The following is a 20,945-nucleotide window of genomic DNA, read 5'->3' as shown; positions in this document are numbered from 1 at the left end:
GAGACGTCTTCTTCAGAGCTTATTTAGAAATGTTTAATCACATGACTAATAGATATAATATTTTTCACATCTTTTAATCACGAGAATTATATGCTTTTAGTTTGAAAATTATTTTAACCTCGTATTTTTAATTTTAAAATTAGTTTTACTTGGTCTATTAGAAAATCATAATTTTAATATTACAAATTAATAGAATTAAATTCTAAAGATTCAAACGGTGTTATTATCCTTTTCTCATCCAAGTTATCAAATTCCAAATCTTGAAATATCTTTATATATCTATATCTATATAGGTTTAATGTTTGTTAGTTATCAAATACCAAATCTTGAAATATCTTTATATATCTATATATATGTTTAATGTTTGTTATATCTGATATATAAAGACTATAAGTATTTATAGGAATTTTTACTTTAAATAGGGGTGTAACTAAAAGATATCGGATTTCTGGACTGATCGTTGTGTGTGCTTTTCGATTTATCCTGGTGGTTGATGAGAAATTTTTGTAGGATCAGGTAGATCATTTCAAGAATAATCAATGAGGTTAATTTAGATTATCATTTTTTTTACTTGTTATATCAAGAGACTAGTTGAGAGGAGGGGGAGGAGAGAAATAAACACTTAATAAGTTTTTTTTCTTAAATCAATCAATACGTATATGTAATAGTGCATGACGTATATAATAGGTAAGAAAATAAAAAATTACAAATTAGCGTGATGAAAAGAAGAACTTGTAATTAAAAAAACAATTAAATTACATGGATTGTGATCCTGTTTACGACATACGGAGATGATGCATTAGGCATAATAGATGAAAGATTGACAGTCAGAAGACCTTTATCTTCAAAAGAAGCTTCTCCTCCGATCTTGCACATACAAAGACAATCCAACCAAACGTAAGCGCCTTGAAACTAGGAGGAGTCTCTAGCGAAGGCTCTCTGACGCTCAAGTCAGTCCCAATCTTAGTGAATGAAGAATAGTAACAACGTGTACACGAGAGTAGAGTTGCAGATGTCAGTGAGCATTCCTTCATCACGGAGAGGACTCCCGTTTTGTATCCTATCTCACGTAATCTCCGCAATCATGAGGCGACGAAATGTGTCAGAGGTTGTTAGGTAAAGAAGAGGGTACAACTGCAATCGTCTAAGGAATCTTCTGTTGACCCAGGTGTATACCCCTTTTGTCGTTTTTAGTTTCTGTTATCACTAAAGTGACCTAAGGAATATGTTGTTATAATTGGTCTGTTGACGGGGAACACGATGATTCCTGAAGAATGTTTCAGAAGGATATTCTCTGATACATAATTATTATTATACCAGGTTGTCAAGATGTGTCTGTTGAATATGTCTCGGTCGATCATTAAGCCAACCGCTCTATTGAGATGCTGTTATTGATTGAATATAACCCGACCAGTCCTTAAGCTGACCACCCTGTTAGGATGATGTTGTTGACTGAATAGGTCTTGACCAGTTTTTAAGCCAGCTACCCGGTTGGATTGATGTTATTTGATAGGGATATCTCGGTCGGTCCTTAAGCCGACCACTTGATTGGAATATCTGTTGAATATAACTCGACCAGTATTTAAGCCGACTGTCCTGTTGAGACGTTCAATTGCATTCTATATAAGTGACTTCGTCATGTGCCATATTGTATGTATGTTGGTCGTTCTTTAATCCGACCTTCTCGTTATGTTGTTGTTCGTTGAGTACCTTTCGATCGATCTTTAAGCTGGTCACCTTATTAGAATATTGTCTGTTGAGTATATCCCGACCGGTCTTTAAGCAAGCCACTCTATTAGAATATTTAGTTGAGCTCTCGATCATTAAGCCACTCTATTATATTTTGCATAACTCTGAACTTTATTGGGATCCCGTCTAGGTGGAAGTATAAGGATAAGTGTTGCAGACCCAGTTGTTCATCTATCCGCATGGGCCTATAAAGGGTTATTAAGAGAGATGCAACTACACTGTGCCATTTCATAGCCGGATATTTGCATGGCCAGATTTTTTTACCATCAAAACATACATGTTCGTCCGAATTTAAGACTAGGTGGATACACGTACGTACTACCCTCTATAGTTGGACTGTTATAGAACGAGTCAGTCATTCCAACCAACGCGTAAGGTTGTTTAGCCTTAATCTTGGTATCCCCAGGGTCTAACTGTCATGCTCCGAGGGTATACTTGTCTGCTAAACTGGATAGTACCTCTAGTGACAATATAGGAAATACAATATTGAATCAATTCGAGCCAACATAAAATATCGATGAATATAATAATACCAAGTCAAAAATGGCAATGCGTGTATATATACATATACATGTGAAACACTCAAAATCCAGAATTGAAAGAACTATAACTATAAGCAATGGAAACAATAAAGAGAAGCAACTCAACAAAAATCCAACTCGAGCGGGATAGGCAGCCAGGACCTCTGAGCGATACAATACCTTCTCTATCTGCTAACCTGAAAGTCAAAGGAAAAGAAAAGGATAGTGAGTACAATAACTCAGTGGGTAGAAGAATATAGTGCATGAATAATATACTATCAAAAGATCAAAGGATGTAGTCTCAGGAGTAGTACTTACTATAATAGTAAGAGAGTCAATGTGATTAACCACTAACAGAGCGAATCACCACTAACAGAGCATAACTAACTACATACTCATCTACTAACCTGTTCAACTAAGTATGACCAATAAATCGGGAGTTCATATGTTACATCCCAACATGCACGAATAAATACATGACCAACATATAGTAAATATATAACAAGCACTGACTACAAGAGAACGCTTTACCACTGATGGTTCCATGGGCAGTCAGGGTAAATAAATAGTCACTATCTATAGGCGAACTCGCTACCACGAATGATCTCATGGGCAGATGGGATAAGTAAACAGTCACTATCTGCAGGCAAACTCGTTACCACGAATGGTCTCATGGGCAGACAGGGTATATACGTAGCTATCTAGCTACGAACTACACGTAAACTCGCTACCACGAATGGTCTCGTGGGCAGTCAGATATGTCATGATCGCTGACGACTCTTTCAACCATGAATGAGGGATAATAGTTGACAGGATATACTAACGGTCGCTGATGACTCTCTCAACCATGAATGAGAGACAATGGTCGGCAGGATATACTAATGATCACTAACGACCCTCTCAATCACAAATGAAGACAATGATTGATAGGATATACTAACGGTTGTTGATGACTCTCTCAACCACAAATGAGAGACAATGATTGACAGGATATACTAACGGTCGTTGACAACTCTCTCAACTGCAAATGGGAGATAATGATCGATAGGATATACTAACCACGAATCTAGTAGGATACTTAAAATACTACACTATAGTATTATCTTACTAATATATATATATATATATATATATATATATATATATATTCATGAGCCTACATAATAAGTAAGGGTTTACTTGGATACTCGGTACCCTATACTACGATATAATTGTTAGGATGTATATTAAAATCTTAGCTTTTTATATGAACATTTATTTTGAAATGAGAATCACATTGGTCAAATGTCTGTATTTAGTAAAATATAGTTGTCCATTTAATTTATATTGTAGATAACATGGTGTGTGGTGTTACACAGAAGATCATGTTATTAGTTCCTTATGAATTATAAATAGTAGCTCACAACCAAAATGGATTGGGATAAACCATTGAAATAGTTGTAGTGTAATTTGGTACTAGTTTATCTTGACTATAAAATTACATTAGTACACTATGTGTATATTGAGCAGGACCATTTGAGGTTATTTCCTTTTATACTGACTGCATAAAAGAACAGAACCTCTGTTATTATGGATGTGCGTACTCTTAATCCCAATATAATAACAAGCACATATACTTAGTATTTATTTCTTTAATTTATCAATGGGTGAGATTTATTCGTTAAATCAATAGGCCCGATAAGTTGGGAAATAATATTATTTATATGGTGTGTTATTGATTATAGAAGGAAACAGTATCCTAGTTATCTAGGTTGATGGTGTCCCCTTGAGGAGCTCATAAGGATTATCATGTAAACCCTGCAGGTGGACTTAGTCCGATATGATAATGAAGTTGAGTGGTACTACTTTTGGAGATAGATATTAATTAAGTGAGTTGTTAGTAACTCATTTAATTAATGGATATTCGATATCTTAAACACATGGAGACTAATGCACTTATGATAAGAAGAAGCCCATAATGTAATATAGGATTGGTGCGGTAGTTCAATAATAACTCTTTAGTGGTATGAGTTATTATTGATGAACTTGAGTTGGGTGTTCGGGTCGAACACAGGAAGCTCAAGTCCATCAGGAGGTCAAAACTAATTCCTCTTCTAGGTCCCTGTTGTAGCCTCTTTTTAAAAACGTTTTTATCCACCAAAAGCCCAGCTTCTTACCCAAGTTAGGGGCCGACCACATCCTTACTTGGTGCCCAAGCAAGCGGTCGACCAAGCCCATCTTGGTGTCCAAGATGTGGCCGGCCATGCCTTGCTTGGTGACCAAGCAAGGGGCTGACCACTAAAGAAATAAAAAGAGAGATTTTAATTAAAATATTTCCTTTTATAGCAATCTACAAAGGATTAAAAGAGAGATTTTAATTTTAAAATCTTTCCTTATTTTGAAGCCATCTATATGATTTTTAAAGAGAGTTTGAAATTTTAAAATCTTTCCTTTTTTGTTGTCATCTAAATTGGTTTTAAAAGAGAGATTTTAATTTTGATAAAACTTCCCTTTTTTGTAACCATGATTTAGAAGAGAAGTTTAATTTTAAACTTTCCTTTTGTAGCCATCATAGTAGGAAATTTAAAAGAGAGAGATTTTAATTATTATTAAAATTTCCTTTTTTTCCATGACCAAGGATTATAAAAGAGAGGTAGAGGGTGCCTCATGGGAATAACTAATAACACATAACACATCTCCATATTTCTCTTGTTCCCTTAGGGCTGAAACCTAAGCTTTCCCTCTTCTCTTTTCCTTGGTGGTCGACCCTTCTCTTTTTCTCTTCTCCCTTTGTTTTCTTCTCTTAAGGCCGGTGGCACAACAAACTCCATCTTCTTGTGGCCGGTTTGCTTGGAGGGGAAGAAGAAGAGAAGGAAGTTTCCTATTTTGGCATTCCTTGGGTGGCCAAAACTTGTAGGCAAAGAAGAAGGTTCAGGTGGATTTCATCTTGGTAGATCGTCGCCCACACGACGTCCAAGAGGAGGAGAGGAATACAACAGAAGATCAAGAGGTCTTTAGCTGCAAAGAAAGGTATAACTAATTATTTGTTTTCGCTCCATAATTAGTTTGTGTTCTTTGTATGAATCCTGAAATACCAACACAAGAGGCTATCGATTTTGTATTTTGATTTTGTATTCCAATTTTGTGTTTCTATTGTGGTTTCTATAGTTAAACCTAAGGTTACTATAAGAAGTTTAAATATTTAATTTCTTTGAAAGACTTTGTCTAAGAAGTGGTGGATGATCCCATACCCAAAAAGGCCGAGTGCGTCGTCATGTTTAACCTGGAAGCTAATCTTTGAAATAGATATTTAATCAACTTCTGTAATACGATTTAACTTCTGAAGAACACATGGGTTGAACTTGGGGTAAAAATGTTAAGTTTCGTTTGCAATCCAAGTTTAACTTCTGTAGAGCACATGGGCTGTTAGGAAAAGTTCTACTCTTGTACAAATTTTTGAACAAGAGAAACAGAACGGAATTCCAAGTAGCACCCAATAATAATCATACTAAAATATAGGCAAAAAATAGACAATCATGTCCCCAAAATACTAGTTAGCCAATCTCATCAAGAGAATACTAGTCATCTAGTATTAATATCTCAACTAATTCCATGGTATCATCACATATATAATAAACAACGAGATCAAGATCAAGTAGTCCTAGGGTTTGATCCAAAGGAAAAATTCTAGTGGAATACGCTATCCCTTAGCTAGGGAGTGATTTCTATCAAGTATTGGTCTGCACCATCTCACTAATATATATGCCCTCACAAGTATACAATTATACTACATATAATATCAATACCCTGTAGGCATGAGCCTAAGTATATAACTATACTATAATATAAATGTACAAACATAAGCCTACAATTAGACTATGGTCTGGTACTATCATGTATATATATATAAACCGAATCATGAATAACAACCAAGACTGCATAGCTATCAATAATAGATCAAAGTATAAGGATAGACAATAAAGTATCTAACTCAGGAGCAATATAGAAAAAATTTAAGGTAAGGGAGTAATTGTGACCTAACTAAAACATGACAGTAAATAATCATGCACTATAATCAAAGCTCACAAAAGACAAGAAGAATCTACCCACCTCGATTGTAGCTCGTCCCGACCGTCTTCAAATCAAAGGGTCCATTTCTAACTCATATCTCTTCTCTTCTTCTTCTCTCAACTTCTACAATAGTAACTCATAGCAAGGAAGGCTGTGATAGCCAGACATGGCAGCGTTGGCTCTAGAGGTAGCGACATCGGCCAGTAGTGGCCTCGGTTGGCCGAAGGCCAAGTTCACAACAGTGGAAGCTGTAGCATCTCTCCTGTACGGTGGACAATCTGAAACTTTTCTACATCTCATATACCTCAGCCACAGGCGGCTGGAATAATAACAAGAAATAAAAACAATCACCACGCAGTTTATATATATATTCAGCCTCTGGCTGTCACAACCACGCAGTATATAATAGTAAACAACAATAATACTCTGACTTGAAATCCACCCTACTTAACTACACTCGTAAAGCTCAAAACCGACGAACTCACCTCTTATGCCGTCCAGGCAGGCATGTAGTAGATTAAATCCAAAATCCAAATCCATCGATATAATAAAATCTATACCATGTCCATAAGTAAATAAATCCAGAACATAACAAGTGCAAACAGTCTAGAACAGAAAAGGAAACCAAACGAAAACCTAATCACATCCTCGAGGTCTCTGGTGTTCAGCCTTCACCTGTTGACAAACAAGACATCTAGCTACGAAATCCGCGATGTCTTTCTTCATACCGTTCCACCAATAGGAACGTCTCAAGTCTCGATACATACGGGTCCCGCCTGGATGGATCGCAAATCGAGAACGGCGTGCCTCCTGTAATAGCTCCTGTAAGACCGGATGAGACTGAGGTACGCATAATCTGTCTCGGAAGAATATAATACCCTCCTCGTCTCGTATAAACTCGGTCTGCTGCCCGGAAGCTATCTGACTGCTAATAAATTGCAAATGCTGATCACTGGCCTGTGCCTCTCGGATCCTCGTCCTGATCGACGACTGAGCAACCATGGTAACAAGAATACCCTGCTCTGTCGGTCCCTGTTCCTCAAGATCTAACTCCGAGAAACTCTGAATCAAGTCTGTGACTGAAGTCCGGTGGCAAGCCAAAGTCCCTCTGGAGCGCATCGGCAACCACATTAGCTTTTCCCGGGTGGTAGCTAATGGTACAATCGTAGTCCTTCAGGAACTCCATCCATCTCCTCTGTCGGAGATTAAGCTCCTTCTGAGTGAAAATGTATTTGAGACTCTTATGATCAGTGAGAATCTCAAATGTGATACCATATAAATGATGCCGCCAAAGCTTCAGAGCAAAGATGATGGCAGCTAACTCCAAGTCATGAACTGGGTAGTTCTTCTCATGCTCCTTCAGCTGACGAGAAGCATAAGAGACTACTCTACCGTGCTGCATCAGAACAGCGCCCAAACCCTGTAGAGACGCGTCGGTGTAAAGTACAAATCCATCCTCTCCAGAAGGTAAACCAAAACTGGAGCCGACACTAATCTCCGCTTCAGCTCCTGAAAGCTTGTCTCGCAATCCTCGGACCATGTAAACTTCACGCCTTTCCTGGTAAGACGTGTCAACGGCATAGCAATACGCGAGAATCCCTCGACAAAACGTTGGTAATATCCAATCCTAGAAAACTGCGGATCTCCTGAACTGCCTTCGGCTGCTCCCAACCGGTGACAGCCTCGATCTTCTGAGGATCAACTGAAATACCTCTGCTAGAAACCACGTGTCCTAGAAAACCAACTGAGGATAGCCAGAATGCACACTTGCTGAACTTCGCGTACAGCTGATGTCGTCGAAGAATCTCCAAGACTATGCGAAGATGCTGTGCATGCTCCTCCTCGGAACGAGAGTAGACCAATATATCATCAATGAAAACGATAACAAACTGATCCAGATACTCCAGAAAGATGCGGTTCATCAAGTCCATAAACACCGCTGGAGCATTGGTAAGCCCAAATGGCATTACCAAAAACTCATAATGACCGTATCTGGTACGGAAAGCTGTCTTCTGGATATCAGAATCTCTGACTCTCAACTGATGATATCCGGATCGCAGATCAATCTTAGAATACACTGAAGTACCTCTGAGCTGATCAAACAAATCCTCAATCCGTGGTAATGGATATTTATTTCTGACGGTCACTGAATTCAGCTGCCTGTAGTCAATACATAACCTCATGGTGCCGTCTTTCTTCTTGACAAATAGAACTGGAGAACCCCATGGTGAAACACTAGGGCGAATGAATCCTCTGTCTAAAAGCTCCTGGAGTTGAACCTTCAGCTCGTTCAACTCTTTTGGTGCCATACGATACGGAGCTTTCGATGTCGGCGCGGTTCCCGGAATCAGCTCAATAGCGAACTCCACTGGCCTTCTGGGAGGCAAACCTGGCAGCTCCTCTGGAAATACATCTGGGTACTCCCGGACAACAAGAACGTCGGAGAGCTGCGAACTACTACTGTCCTCAGTACTGATCAACGACAACAGAAAACCATGACAGCCGTGAGACAGCAGCTTCTGCGCCTGAATCGCCGAAATAATCGAGATGCCGTCGTCTCTGATGCCAGTGAAACTCCACGAGGGTTGGTTCGGAGGCCGGAAGGTGACCACCCTCGTCTGGCAATCAACGGTAGCATGATATACTGACAGCCAATCCATGCCAAGAATGATATCAAACTCGACCATCTCCAATACTAGAAGATCTACCGTAAGTATCATGTTGCCAAAGTCTAACGGGCAACCTCTGATCTCCTGGGTGACGTCTAAAGTATCACCGGACGGTAGGGAGACAGTCAATCGCCGCAACCTAACAGTAGGTAATCTACCAATCTCCCGCATAAAGGTACGAGATATAAAAGAGTGCGAACTGCCAGTATCAATCAAAATATCAGCAGTAAATGCATAAATGGAAATCGTACCGCGGAAAACGGATCCGTCGCCCGCCGAGCATCCTCTCCGTAATAGCATGAACACGACCACCTCGGAGGAGGAGGTGGTAATCGCCGCCGGGCCGCGGTCAAGGTCGCCATCGAAGGCGCCGGACTATGTGCGATAAGACCGAGAGGATGGTGAGCATCGGTACCGGCCGGAATCGAGTCTCGATATCGCCTGAGGATAATAAGGTCCCGAGCAAAACTGGGTGCTAAGCACCGAGTACTCCGCCCAAGCATGCCAAATGTTGCCGCGGAGGGAGCCGCCCTCACGACGTTGTGAAGATTGGGCCGCCTCCTCGATATGCCCGATCGACTAGACTGCCCCTCTCGACCGACCCTCCGTGCCGTGCCGAGCCTTCACCGACAATCTCGGCTCAGGTGCAGCTTGCAATAAAAGCAAACCGACCGTCCCAGAGCAAGCCGGGTGAGGTGATCTCGGATCCACATCTCAAACAATGTGTATCACCGAAGGTGGTTGCGGTTCGCCGAGAAAACCGGAACGCCCAAGAAGACCGCCGATTTCGAGGCCAACAAGACGCCCCAAGTACCTCGACCGACCGTCTGTGACTACTCGAGGCTGTCCTGCCGCCAGGTTCGCTGGACCGCCTGATGTCGACCAGATGCTTTCTTTTCCGTCCGGATATCGCCGAGCTAACTCTATCATCAAAGCTCGATTCAATGCATCAGAGTAAGATGAAATCCCTAATCCGGCAAGCTGTACATGCAGATAACCATCCAATCCCTGTATAAACTGCATCATGCGAGTTCTGTCCTCCGCAACTAACTCTGGACAAAACTGAGCCAACCGGAGGAATTCAGTATTATACTCGGTCACTGAGCGATTATTCTGCCTCAGACTCATAAAATCCTGTCGGCGAGACATCTGATAGGACAGTGGAAAGAAACGGCTCTCAAAAGCCTCTCTGAACCTGGTCCATGTGACGTTGCGCTCACCAATAATAGAACGCTGAGTAACCCACCAGACATTAGCTTCATCCCGTAAATGGTAAGCAGCCAGCTTTGCTTTCTCCCACTCGGAGCAAGCCATATAGAAGAAAGTCTGCTCCATAGTCTCTATCCATGACAGAGCCATACTCGGATCGAGATCTCCGCGGAAAAGAGTGAAACGAGTCTTCATCGACTCAGCCAGTGCTGGAATCCTAGCTCGTGCAGCGACAATATCAGTGATCTGTGTCGGGACGGTTGCAGGAACTGGCAGAAACACTGGAGCTGATACTACAGGTGGTACCGTGGAATAAACCGGAGGAGGAACTCCCAGTGCTGCTGTATATACCGGAGCATAAGCCGTCGATGGTACTGTCTGGGGAACAAAGGTGGTGGCAACTGGAGGTACGGTAGGTAATGGTACCGGATATGGTGCAGCAGCTGCTACTGTAGGCACTGGGGGTACAGGTGCCACTGGTATAGGATACACTGTAGATCCAAGTGGTGGTAGCACTGAATACGTCGTAGGCTGCGCTGGAGCAGATGTCGGGTACACCAATGGTACCCCTGATGGTACTGTAAACAGGGTAGGCGTGGATACCGTCGGTGTGGCCAAAGTAGGTATCTCTACAGGAGCTATCGGGATTTGAGAGCCCGATGCTCCCGCTGCATCCTGAGTCTGTCCCTGACTGACAGGCTCACTAGCAGTGGGCATCTCTGGCATATCCAGAGATCCCGTGGTCCTCGCACGTGGTCGTCTAGCACCACGTCTCGCAGCAATACGAGTAGATCATCTCATATCTGTTAAATTAAATTACAGATATCAATACCAATATAACCAACATAAAATAACAACATACCTATTTGCCATTTGGAGATGTTCCGTCGCTGTCCAGTCCCCAATTTGACCTCAAAATTCCGAACGTACATATCGCCAGAAATCCAAATAAATCCGAAACGGAAATTCAAAACATAACCATATCGAAAATCCGATAATGCCCAGTTTGACTCGCAAACCTGGCTAACCCAAATATCCAGAATACTCACAACCGGTATCCGATAAATCTCCAGAACACCAAAAGCAGGTATCATAACCCGCTCTGATACCAAATAAATTGGTATCAGATAAATCTCGAAAATCCAAAATACGAAACAAAAGATCGTAAAACTGTGCTCTGATACCACTAAATTGTCACGCCCCCAGAGGAGACCCTGTCCGAGAAAATTTCGGCAGCATCTCCCCTGTACGGTGGATAATCTGAAACTTTTCTACATCTCATATACCTCAGCCACAGGCGGCTGGAATAATAACAAGAAATAAAAATAATCACCACGCAGTTTATATATATATTCAGCCTCTGGCTGTCACAACCACGCAGTATATAATAGTAAACAACAATAGTACTCTGACTTGAAATCCACCCTACTCAACTACACTCGTAAAGCTCAAAACCGACGAACTCACCTCTTATGCCGTCCAGGCAGGCATGTAGTAGATTAAATCCAAAATCCAAATCCATCGATATAATAAAATCTATACCATGTCCATAAGTAAATAAATCCAGAACATAACAAGTGCAAACAGTCTAGAACAGAAAAGGAAACCAAACGAAAACCCAATCACATCCTCGAGGTGTGCAGGGACCAGCAACTGGAACTCTCTCTTGACAGCATCAACCTGAAAATATCAACAATGGAGGCGGGGTGAATCAAACAACACCTAGCACTAATCATGCGTACAGTCTCCTGATAAGAAAGATAAAAATGCATCTGCAGTAAACAGGAGAATGCTGTACTAACCAGGTCCTGAGTATAAGGTCAAACAGTCCGAGTGGTATAGGAATCCTGTATGCATGTCAAACATAGGTATCCAAACAATATGCAGCATATAAATGCAGCAACCACAAATACAAGCAATAAATGCATCATGCATATAATGCCAATGATGCGTCCTGGTCACCCCTGACGCTAGTCGATCATCTCACACAATGCACTCTGTCGTCACTACTCCTGATGAGTGACCGAGTGGACGGGATGCTGTCGGAGTACACCTATCCTCCTACCCCAAATCATAAATGGGGGAGCGCAATGCTCTCATCTCCCGGTACTCAAAGACGGGGAGGAATCCCTGCCGGATAACACGTTGTGTCACACTACCCATGAGTGGACCAACGGTGCCTAACAGAGTCCCTGCTGTAACACACTCTGCCTGAATCGACCACTAACCCATGAGTGGTGGTGTGTGCAGATCCATGTAACTGGCGATGTTCTCAACAATAATGGAGCGGACTATCGCACAGCATGCAATCATGCATATGGTGCATGACAATAACCATAAAAACATCCTGACCTAATCCATATATATAGAAAAGTGCACCCTAGGTCAATGAATCATATCGAATCAAAGGTACACAGAAGGTATAAAAACCTAGGTCCTGAACATGGTGAAGCATGGTATATCACTACCCCCTATAAGCATGTATAAACAGGTAAAATATACATGAGATGCAAATCAATCAATCAATCAAGCACGTACCAAGATTTGGGTAGTGATTAACCGAAACAGATAAGAAACACAATTGATGCAATATGTTAATTCCATTACTAGGCATATCAAAGACAAAAAGTCAAAAGTACCCGCCTCCAATCAAAAAGTCCAATCCGAAATTGATCCCTCGTCGAGACACCGTCTCGAATCAATGTCCTGTACCAATCAATATATATATTTTTATTTAGCTAAAATTCATAAGAATTTAAATAGCTAAATAAAATCCACAAGACTAAATTAGGGAAAACCCTAATTAACATAACCAATTGCCTACCCCAAAATTAAATCTAACCCAGATATAACCTAATACCCTATACAAAATTATACAGCATGGAACATCCTCCATAGGAACCCAACCAAATTCACTAAACATGCTCACCTAAGTGTACGAATAATGATCAGATTCCTCAGCTCCAACAACAGCTTAATCCCGTTGACACCAAACCTAGATATCAATCAACCTCATCTGTGAGTTATTTCTGCATCCAACCAGTGATCAAATACAAAGAAACAACAAAGGTAAGCTGCTTACCTCACTCACCAGAAAGGGGAAAACCTAGGGCACGGCAGTGAAGAACAAATTAGGGCTCGGCAGATTTAGGGCAAGGAGCTAGGCTGCGATCAACCAAACAGTGCACAAGGGAGGCTGCAGTGGCCGATTGCTGATCCAGAGCACAAAAGAGGGCAGCAAGGAAGTGTTAGGGCACGGAAACAAGCAGTCTCCAATGATGGTCGGCACTGCTCGGTCTGTGGCCGACGGCAAGAGGTGAGGGGATGTGTCGGCGGCGGTGCTAGGGCACGGCGACGGCGGCCGACGCTGAGAAACCAGTACCGGCAGTGGCGTCGGGGCTAAGTCTAGGGCAAGGTTTTCCCCTTTCTGGTGAGTGAGGTAAGCAGCTTACCTTTGTTGTTTCTTTGTATTTGATCATTGGTTGGATGCAGAAATAACTCACAGATGAGGTTGATTGATATCTAGGTTTGGTGTCAACGGGATTAAGCTGTTGTTGGAGCTGAGGAATCTGATCATTATTCGTACACTTAGGTGAGCATGTTTAGTGAATTTGGTTGGGTTCCTATGGAGGATGTTCCATGCTGTATAATTTTGTATAGGATATTAGGTTATATCTGGGTTAGATTTAATTTTGGGGTAGGCAATTGGTTATGTTAATTAGGGTTTTCCCTAATTTAGTCTTGTGGATTTTATTTAGCTATTTAAATTCTTATGAATTTTAGCTAAATAAAAATATATATATTGATTGGTATAGGACATTGATTCGAGACGGTGTCTCGACGAGGGATCAATTTCGGATTGGACTTTTTGATTGGAGGCGGGTACTTTTGACTTTTTATCTTTGATATGCCTAGTAATGGAATTAACATATTGCATCAATTGTGTTTCTTATCTGTTTCGGTTAATCACTACCCAAATCTTGGTACGTGCTTGATTGATTGATTGATTTGCATCTCATGTATATTTTACCTGTTTATACATGCTTATAGGGGGTAGTGATATACCATGCTTCACCATGTTCAGGACCTAGGTTTTTATACCTTCTGTGTACCTTTGATTCGATATGATTCGTTGACCTAGGGTGTACTTTTCTATATATATGGATTAGGTCAGGATGTTTTTATGGTTATTGCCATGCACCATATGCATGATTGCATGCTGTGCGATAGTCCGCTCCATTATTGTTGAGCACATCGCCAGTTACATGGATCTGCACACACCACCACTCATGGGTTAGTGGTCGATTCAGGCAGAGTGTGTTGCAGCAGGGACTTTGTTTGGCTCCGTTGGTCCGCTCATGGGTAGTGTGACACAACGTGTTAGCCAGCAGGGATTCCTCCCCGTCATCGTGTACCAGGAGTTGAGAGCATTGCGCTCCCCCATTTATGATTTGGGGTAGGAGGATAGGTGTACTCCAACAACATCCCGTCCACTCGGTCACTCATCAGGAGTAGTGACGACAGAGTGCACGGTTGTCACAGCCCTACCCACTCGGCCTCACTATTGTGTGAGATGATCGACTGGCGTCAGGGGTGACCAGGACACATCATTGGCATCATATGCATGATGCATTTATTGCTTGTGTTTGTGTTTGCTGCATTTATATGCTGCATATTGTTTGGATACCTATGTTTGACATGCATACAGGATTCCTATACCACTCGGACTGTTTGACCTTATACTCAGGACCTGGTTAGTACAGCATTCTCCTGTTTACTTCAGATGCATTTTTATCTTTCTTATCAGGAGACTGTACGCATGATTAGTGCTAGGTGTTGTTTCTTTACTTTGCATATCAATTGTACCTGCTGAGTGTTGGACTCACCCCGCCTCCATTGTTGATATTTTCAGGTTGATGCTGTCAGTTGCTGGTCCCTGCAGACCTCGAGGATGTGATTGGGTTTTCGTTTGGTTTCCTTTTCTGTTCTAGACTGTTTGCACTTGTTATGTTCTGGATTTATTTACTTATGGACATGGTATAGATTTTATTATATCGATGGATTTGGATTTTGGATTTAATCTACTACATGCCTGCCTGGACGGCATAAGAGGTGAGTTCGTCGGTTTTGAGCTTTACGAGTGTAGTTGAGTAGGGTGGATTTCAAGTCAGAGTACTATTGTTATATACTGCGTGGTTGTGACAGCCAGAGGCTGAATATATATATAAACTGCGTGGTGATTGTTTTTATTTCTTGTTATTATTCCAGCCGCCTGTGGCTGAGGTATATGAGATGTAGAAAAGTTTCAGATTGTCCATCGTACAGGGGAGATGCTGCCGAAATTTTCTCGGACAGGGTCTCCTCTGGGGGCGTGACAATCATGTCCCCAAAATACTAGTTAGCCAATCTCATCAAGAGAATACTAGTCATCTAGTATTAATATCTCAACTAATTCCATGGTATCATCACATATATAATAAACAACGAGATCAAGATCAAGTAGTCCTAGGGTTTGATCCAAAGGAAAAATTCTAGTGGAATACGCTATCCCTTAGCTAGGGAGTGATTTCTATCAAGTATTGGTCTGCACCATCTCACTAATATATATGCCCTCACAAGTATACAACTATACTACATATAATATCAATACCCTGTAGGTATGAGCCTAAGTATATAACTATACTATAATATAAATGTATAAACATAAGCCTACAATTAGACTATGGTCTGGTACTATCATGTATATATATATAAACCGAATCATGAATAACAACCAAGACTGCATAGCTATCAATAATAGATCAAAGTATAAGGATAGACAATAAAGTATCTAACTCAGGAGTAATATAGAAAAAATTTAAGGTAAGGGAGTAATTGTGACCTAACTAAAACATGACAGTAAATAATCATGCACTATAATCAAAGCTCACAAAAGACAAGAAGAATCTACCCACCTCGATTGTAGCTCGTCCCGACCGTCTTCAAATCAAAGGGTCCATTTCTAACTCATATCTCTTCTCTTCTTCTTCTCTCAACTTCTACAATAGTAACTCATAGCAAGGAAGGCTGTGATAGCCAGACATGGTAGCGTTGGCTCTAGAGGTAGCGACATCGGCCAGTAGTGGCCTCGGTTGGCCGAAGGCCAAGTTCACAACAGTGGAAGCTGTTGCTTCTGACCTGTAGGCGTGAGAGGCATGGCTTTCTCTCCAACGTCGGCTCGGCTCTTTATAGACTCCCAGCAGTTGCCGGCGGTCCACTGCCCAAGCCTAGATTGGAGGTTGATGGTCGGTGCAACGACGCCGAGTGAGGCAACTCTTGGTGAGGCAATGCCGGGTGCATTACGGGCAAACTTTTGGGATTCGAGCATCGATCATCAATCCACCAATGCCAGTGTTAATTGTAACACCCACGAAATATTTAAGCTATATATATGGATAATCTCTTTTAGAATAAAAGGGAAATGGAAATAGAACCAAAAAGAAATAAAAAATACAAGTTAAGACTTGAACCATGAACCCCTCATAATAGATAAAGCTAAATTGGTGTATGATAACCACTAGAGTCATGAATGATATATGATTAGCAAAGAATGGAAATTATAGTTAAAAGTAAGAGTATGAGTAAGGGAACAAGAGAAAATCAAGTAGCTTTCCTCCTCTTCCTCTTGGTTAAGAGAAGAAGCAAGCAAAAGACAAAGACAAGTTGTCTTTTTCTCCTTCCTTCTTGCTATTTTCATGGGAATGAAGAGGGTGAGAGAATAGAGGAGTTAAGGGGATGAATTGGGACATTTTTCATCCTCATTGAGAATAAATAGGAATGAGAGAAGAAAAGGGAAAGAAAGTTTAGCTACTTCTTCCTCCTTCTTCTTCCTCCTCCTTCTTTCTCCTTCCTCCTCCTCCACCGAGACCTAGGACTCTTCCCTCTTCCATTTCCGAATCCAAGCTAAGGTTTTCTCCCTAAGAAAACTAATCCACAAGAAGGAGTCCTCAAGATCTACTCCTTACAAGCAAGAGAAGCACAAATAAGAACTAGGAGGAGAAGCTTTCTTCTTCCTCTTCACAAGGGTACCTTCTTTTAAGAAAAACCAAGAAAAAGAAAGTAAGTATCCCCTCACCTGTGGTACAAGTTGTTCATGTATTTTTCCATGAGTTTAAATTTCTTAAAAACCTAGGGTTGCTTCATGAAACTTTCGACCACCAAACTACAAAGAAAAACTTAAGACCTAAACTAAACATGCTCACTATGTTTCTTATGATATATGTACCCTATGATAGGAGATTAGTTTAGTGTTCTTATGCTTGTACGTTGCTTAGAACTTAGATTCGTGTTCTTTGAACTTTCGGCCAAGGCATGAAAAGAAGACCTAGAGAAGCTTAAGACCTAACTAAACATGCTCACGATGTCCCTTATGATATGTAACTTAGGTTATGAGTTATGTTTAGAATTCTAATATTTTTATGTTGCTTGTAACCTAGATTTATGCCTAGTAGGGTTTCGGCCATGATAGAAATGAAGGTCTAGGAGAGTGTAAAAATTTAATCTATCATGCTCATGACTTTCCTTATGATATGATATGAAGATTTCTTAGTGTTTTCATGCTTGCTTGTTGCTTGGAACCTAGATGCATCCTACCTTAGGGTTTCGGCCATGATGAGGTTAAGGGTCCAAGAAAACTTAGAAATCAAATCTAACATGCTCATGATTTGCCTTATGATATGATATGAAGTTAACTTGATATTCTTATGCTTGTATGTTGCTCAAACTTAGTTTCATGCTCCTTAAACATTCGGCCATAACAAGATTAAAGGACCTAGGAAGCCTAGAACCTAAACTACACATGCTCATTATGTTCCTTATGATATATGATATGAAATTGGTTTAGGGTTCACATGCTTTCATGTTGTTGTAACCTAGGTTGATGCTTGGCAAGTTTTGGCCATAACAAGATTAAAGGAACTAGGAAGCTTAGAACCTAAACTAAACATGCTCATTAGGTTCCTTATAATATATGATATGAAATTGGTTTAGGGTTCACATGCTTTTATGTTGCTTGTAACCTAGGGTTAGGCTTGGTAACTTTTGGCCATAACAAGACCAAGGACCTAGGAAGCTTGGAACTTAAACTAAACATGCTCATGATGTTCTTTATGGTTTATGATATGAAATTGGTTTAGGGTTCACATGCTTTTATGTTGCTTGTAACCTAGGGTTAGGCTTGGTAACTTTCGGCCATAACAAGACCAAGGACCTAGGAAGCTTGGAACTTAAACTAAACATGCTCATGATGTTCTTTATGATTTATGATATAAAATTGGTTTAGGGTTCACATGCTTTTATGTTGCTTGTAACCTAGGGCTAGGCTTGGTAACTTTCAGCCATAACAAGACCAAGGACCTAGGAAGCTTGGAACTTAAACTAAACATGCTCATGATGTTCTTTATGGTATATGATATGAAATTGGTTTAGGGTTCACATGCTTTTATGTTACTTGTAACCTAGATTCAATACCTTGTAAGTTTCGGCCACTTCATGGAATTAGGGTTAGAAACCTAATTATGATTTACTATGTGTCTCACATGCTATGATATGAATTAGGAGATGCTAGTTAAAATATTTCCTTTTCCATGCATGAATTATGTTTTCCCTATGATATGTCATATGCTCATTTATGTATGCCTATGAATCATGCATGATAATGACTCTTATGATGGGCTATATGCTCAAGTATGCATGCTTTATGATATGACAAGTAAAGACCTAGGAGATGCTTCCCTATTAGTTGGGACTAAAGAGCACTCCTTATGATATGACAAGTAAAGGTCTAAGAGTTGCTTCCCTATTAGTTGGGACTAAGAGCACTCTTCATGATATGATACGTAAATATGACATGCTACTTTACTTTTTATGTGGCTTGTACCGGATCTTAGTGTCCAAGGGATGGGCTCCTTAGTTCGCCCCTAGGTCGACGGACGTAGTACGGACCTAGTATCCCTAGTAGGTTTGGAATTAGCTACCCCGTCCTAGGGATTGCGCGCATTTATGTTATGTGGTACATAGCCGGGCCCTCATGTTGAGATTATATTTAAGTATTATATGATATTGTTTTAAAGACATCTTGCACATGACATGACGCATGTTTTTAAAAGACATCTTGCATAAACTTTTATGTTATGATATGATATGACATGATGTACTTTTATGTTATGATATGATATGACATGATGCTCACTATGATATGATATGATATAACATGATGCTCTTTTACAATATGATATGATATGACATGATGCTCTTTTATGATATGATATGACATGACGTTTTGGGTTTGTAGAATGATATGATATGTTATGATGCTCTTTTACATGATATGTTATGATGCTCTTTTATATGATATGATGTTTTAGATGCTTATGACTCCATGCTATATGTTTATGTGATTATGCTATGATACATGATTTTTGTGAGTAGGAAAGGATCTTACTAAGCCCGTGTGCTTATAGCTTACTTTCCTTGTACCGCATATAAAGGTAAAGGATGGATAAACTAAGGGAGTAGCAGGAGGACAAGAGATGTGTGTGGTGGTGGCTCGGCTAAGGAAAAAGATCTGCTTATGTTAATTTATGCTTGTTAAGAACTATGCCTATCTTATGTTAATATTTTGCATGATTACTTGACACTTATGCATGCTTATGTTGGAAATTGATATCATGGCTTTTTAAATTTAAAATTATGCTTAACATGCTCATATGATTATAAATGTTTAGATAATTAGTTATTGGTGTTTAAAAGAAAGGTAAATTAAGAACATACAAGAATATTTAAATAAATACTTCCGCTGTTTTAGAAATAAGTTCTTTTAATTAATATGCATGTATGTTCCCCGTAACCCCGCTCCTACCAGAGGGGCGGGCGTTACATTAATGACGGTTGCTCGAGCAGCAGCTTCCGAGCAGTGGCATATCGACATCGTGTGGAATGGGAGAGGGCGATTGACTCACGGGCATAGCTCCACGACCTCCTGCTCATGGCTAGAGATGCATGGGAGTTTGACGACTATGGCAATGGCTGGCACCGAGTGATTTGGGTGGCATCGGTGGCTGGCAGCACAGTATCGTGCGTGCGCAGAGAAGAACACAGAGAGATGCGACAGATTAAAGGAAACTTAGGGTTTAATTAATGAACTTTGGTTTATATAATCAATTAACTCCAAATAGATATTTCAAATAGACTTTATCTTGCCCATTTATATTCCTTAAAATCTAAAATGGTTCCTTTAAAATTTAGAAAAATTTCAGTAAATTTCATAAATTCATATAAACTTATTTCCTGATATATTATCCATTAAAATATATTTATTTTCCTTAAAATAATTTAATTATATCAACAATTTAATTATTTTAAATCGTCAGCTATATTTTTAGTATATTACACTGACCACCCTTAAGATAATAAAATCCCTGATTCGCTCGACCTAAGGGATGGCTATGTTTCCTTAATCGACTTAAACCCCGGTTTGGTCAACCTAAGAATCTTAATACTAGGCAGCTGATCTAGGTCAAAGGAGGAGATGTTACTCCTTTTGGAGTAGGACTGCCCCGTCATTTTGACTTTGACCACCATATCACCTTTTGTGTTCATCTGTCCTAACCTGTATCAGATTGGATAATCTTGCTTAAATAAAATTGAATTAAATTTAATAACATTAGCATTTTTACACTTGTTGATGAACTAAAGTTTCATTTTGCTG

General features: G+C 40.2%; 2 long non-coding RNA genes across 2 annotated transcripts; one reads left to right on the top strand and one right to left on the bottom strand.

Annotated features, from left to right (window-relative positions):
- Positions 1-12,820: 12,820 nt before the first annotated feature.
- LOC122012342 lies at positions 12,821-13,435 on the bottom strand. Its single transcript, XR_006120188.1, has 3 exons — positions 13,281-13,435; positions 13,128-13,193; positions 12,821-12,904 (listed from the first exon to the last, which is right to left on the bottom strand). It is a non-coding gene; the product is annotated as an uncharacterized LOC122012342 (long non-coding RNA).
- Positions 13,436-13,611: 176 nt separating this feature from the next.
- On the top strand, positions 13,612-14,082 carry LOC122008633. Its single transcript, XR_006119332.1, has 3 exons — positions 13,612-13,637; positions 13,725-13,790; positions 14,014-14,082. It is a non-coding gene; the product is annotated as an uncharacterized LOC122008633 (long non-coding RNA).
- Positions 14,083-20,945: the final 6,863 nt, after the last annotated feature.

The sequence above is a fragment of the Zingiber officinale genome, chromosome 8A, assembly GCF_018446385.1.
Source record: "Zingiber officinale cultivar Zhangliang chromosome 8A, Zo_v1.1, whole genome shotgun sequence".
In the NCBI taxonomy this organism is placed as follows: Eukaryota; Viridiplantae; Streptophyta; class Magnoliopsida; order Zingiberales; family Zingiberaceae; genus Zingiber; species Zingiber officinale.
This window is presented reverse-complemented; position numbering and strand designations above follow the sequence as displayed.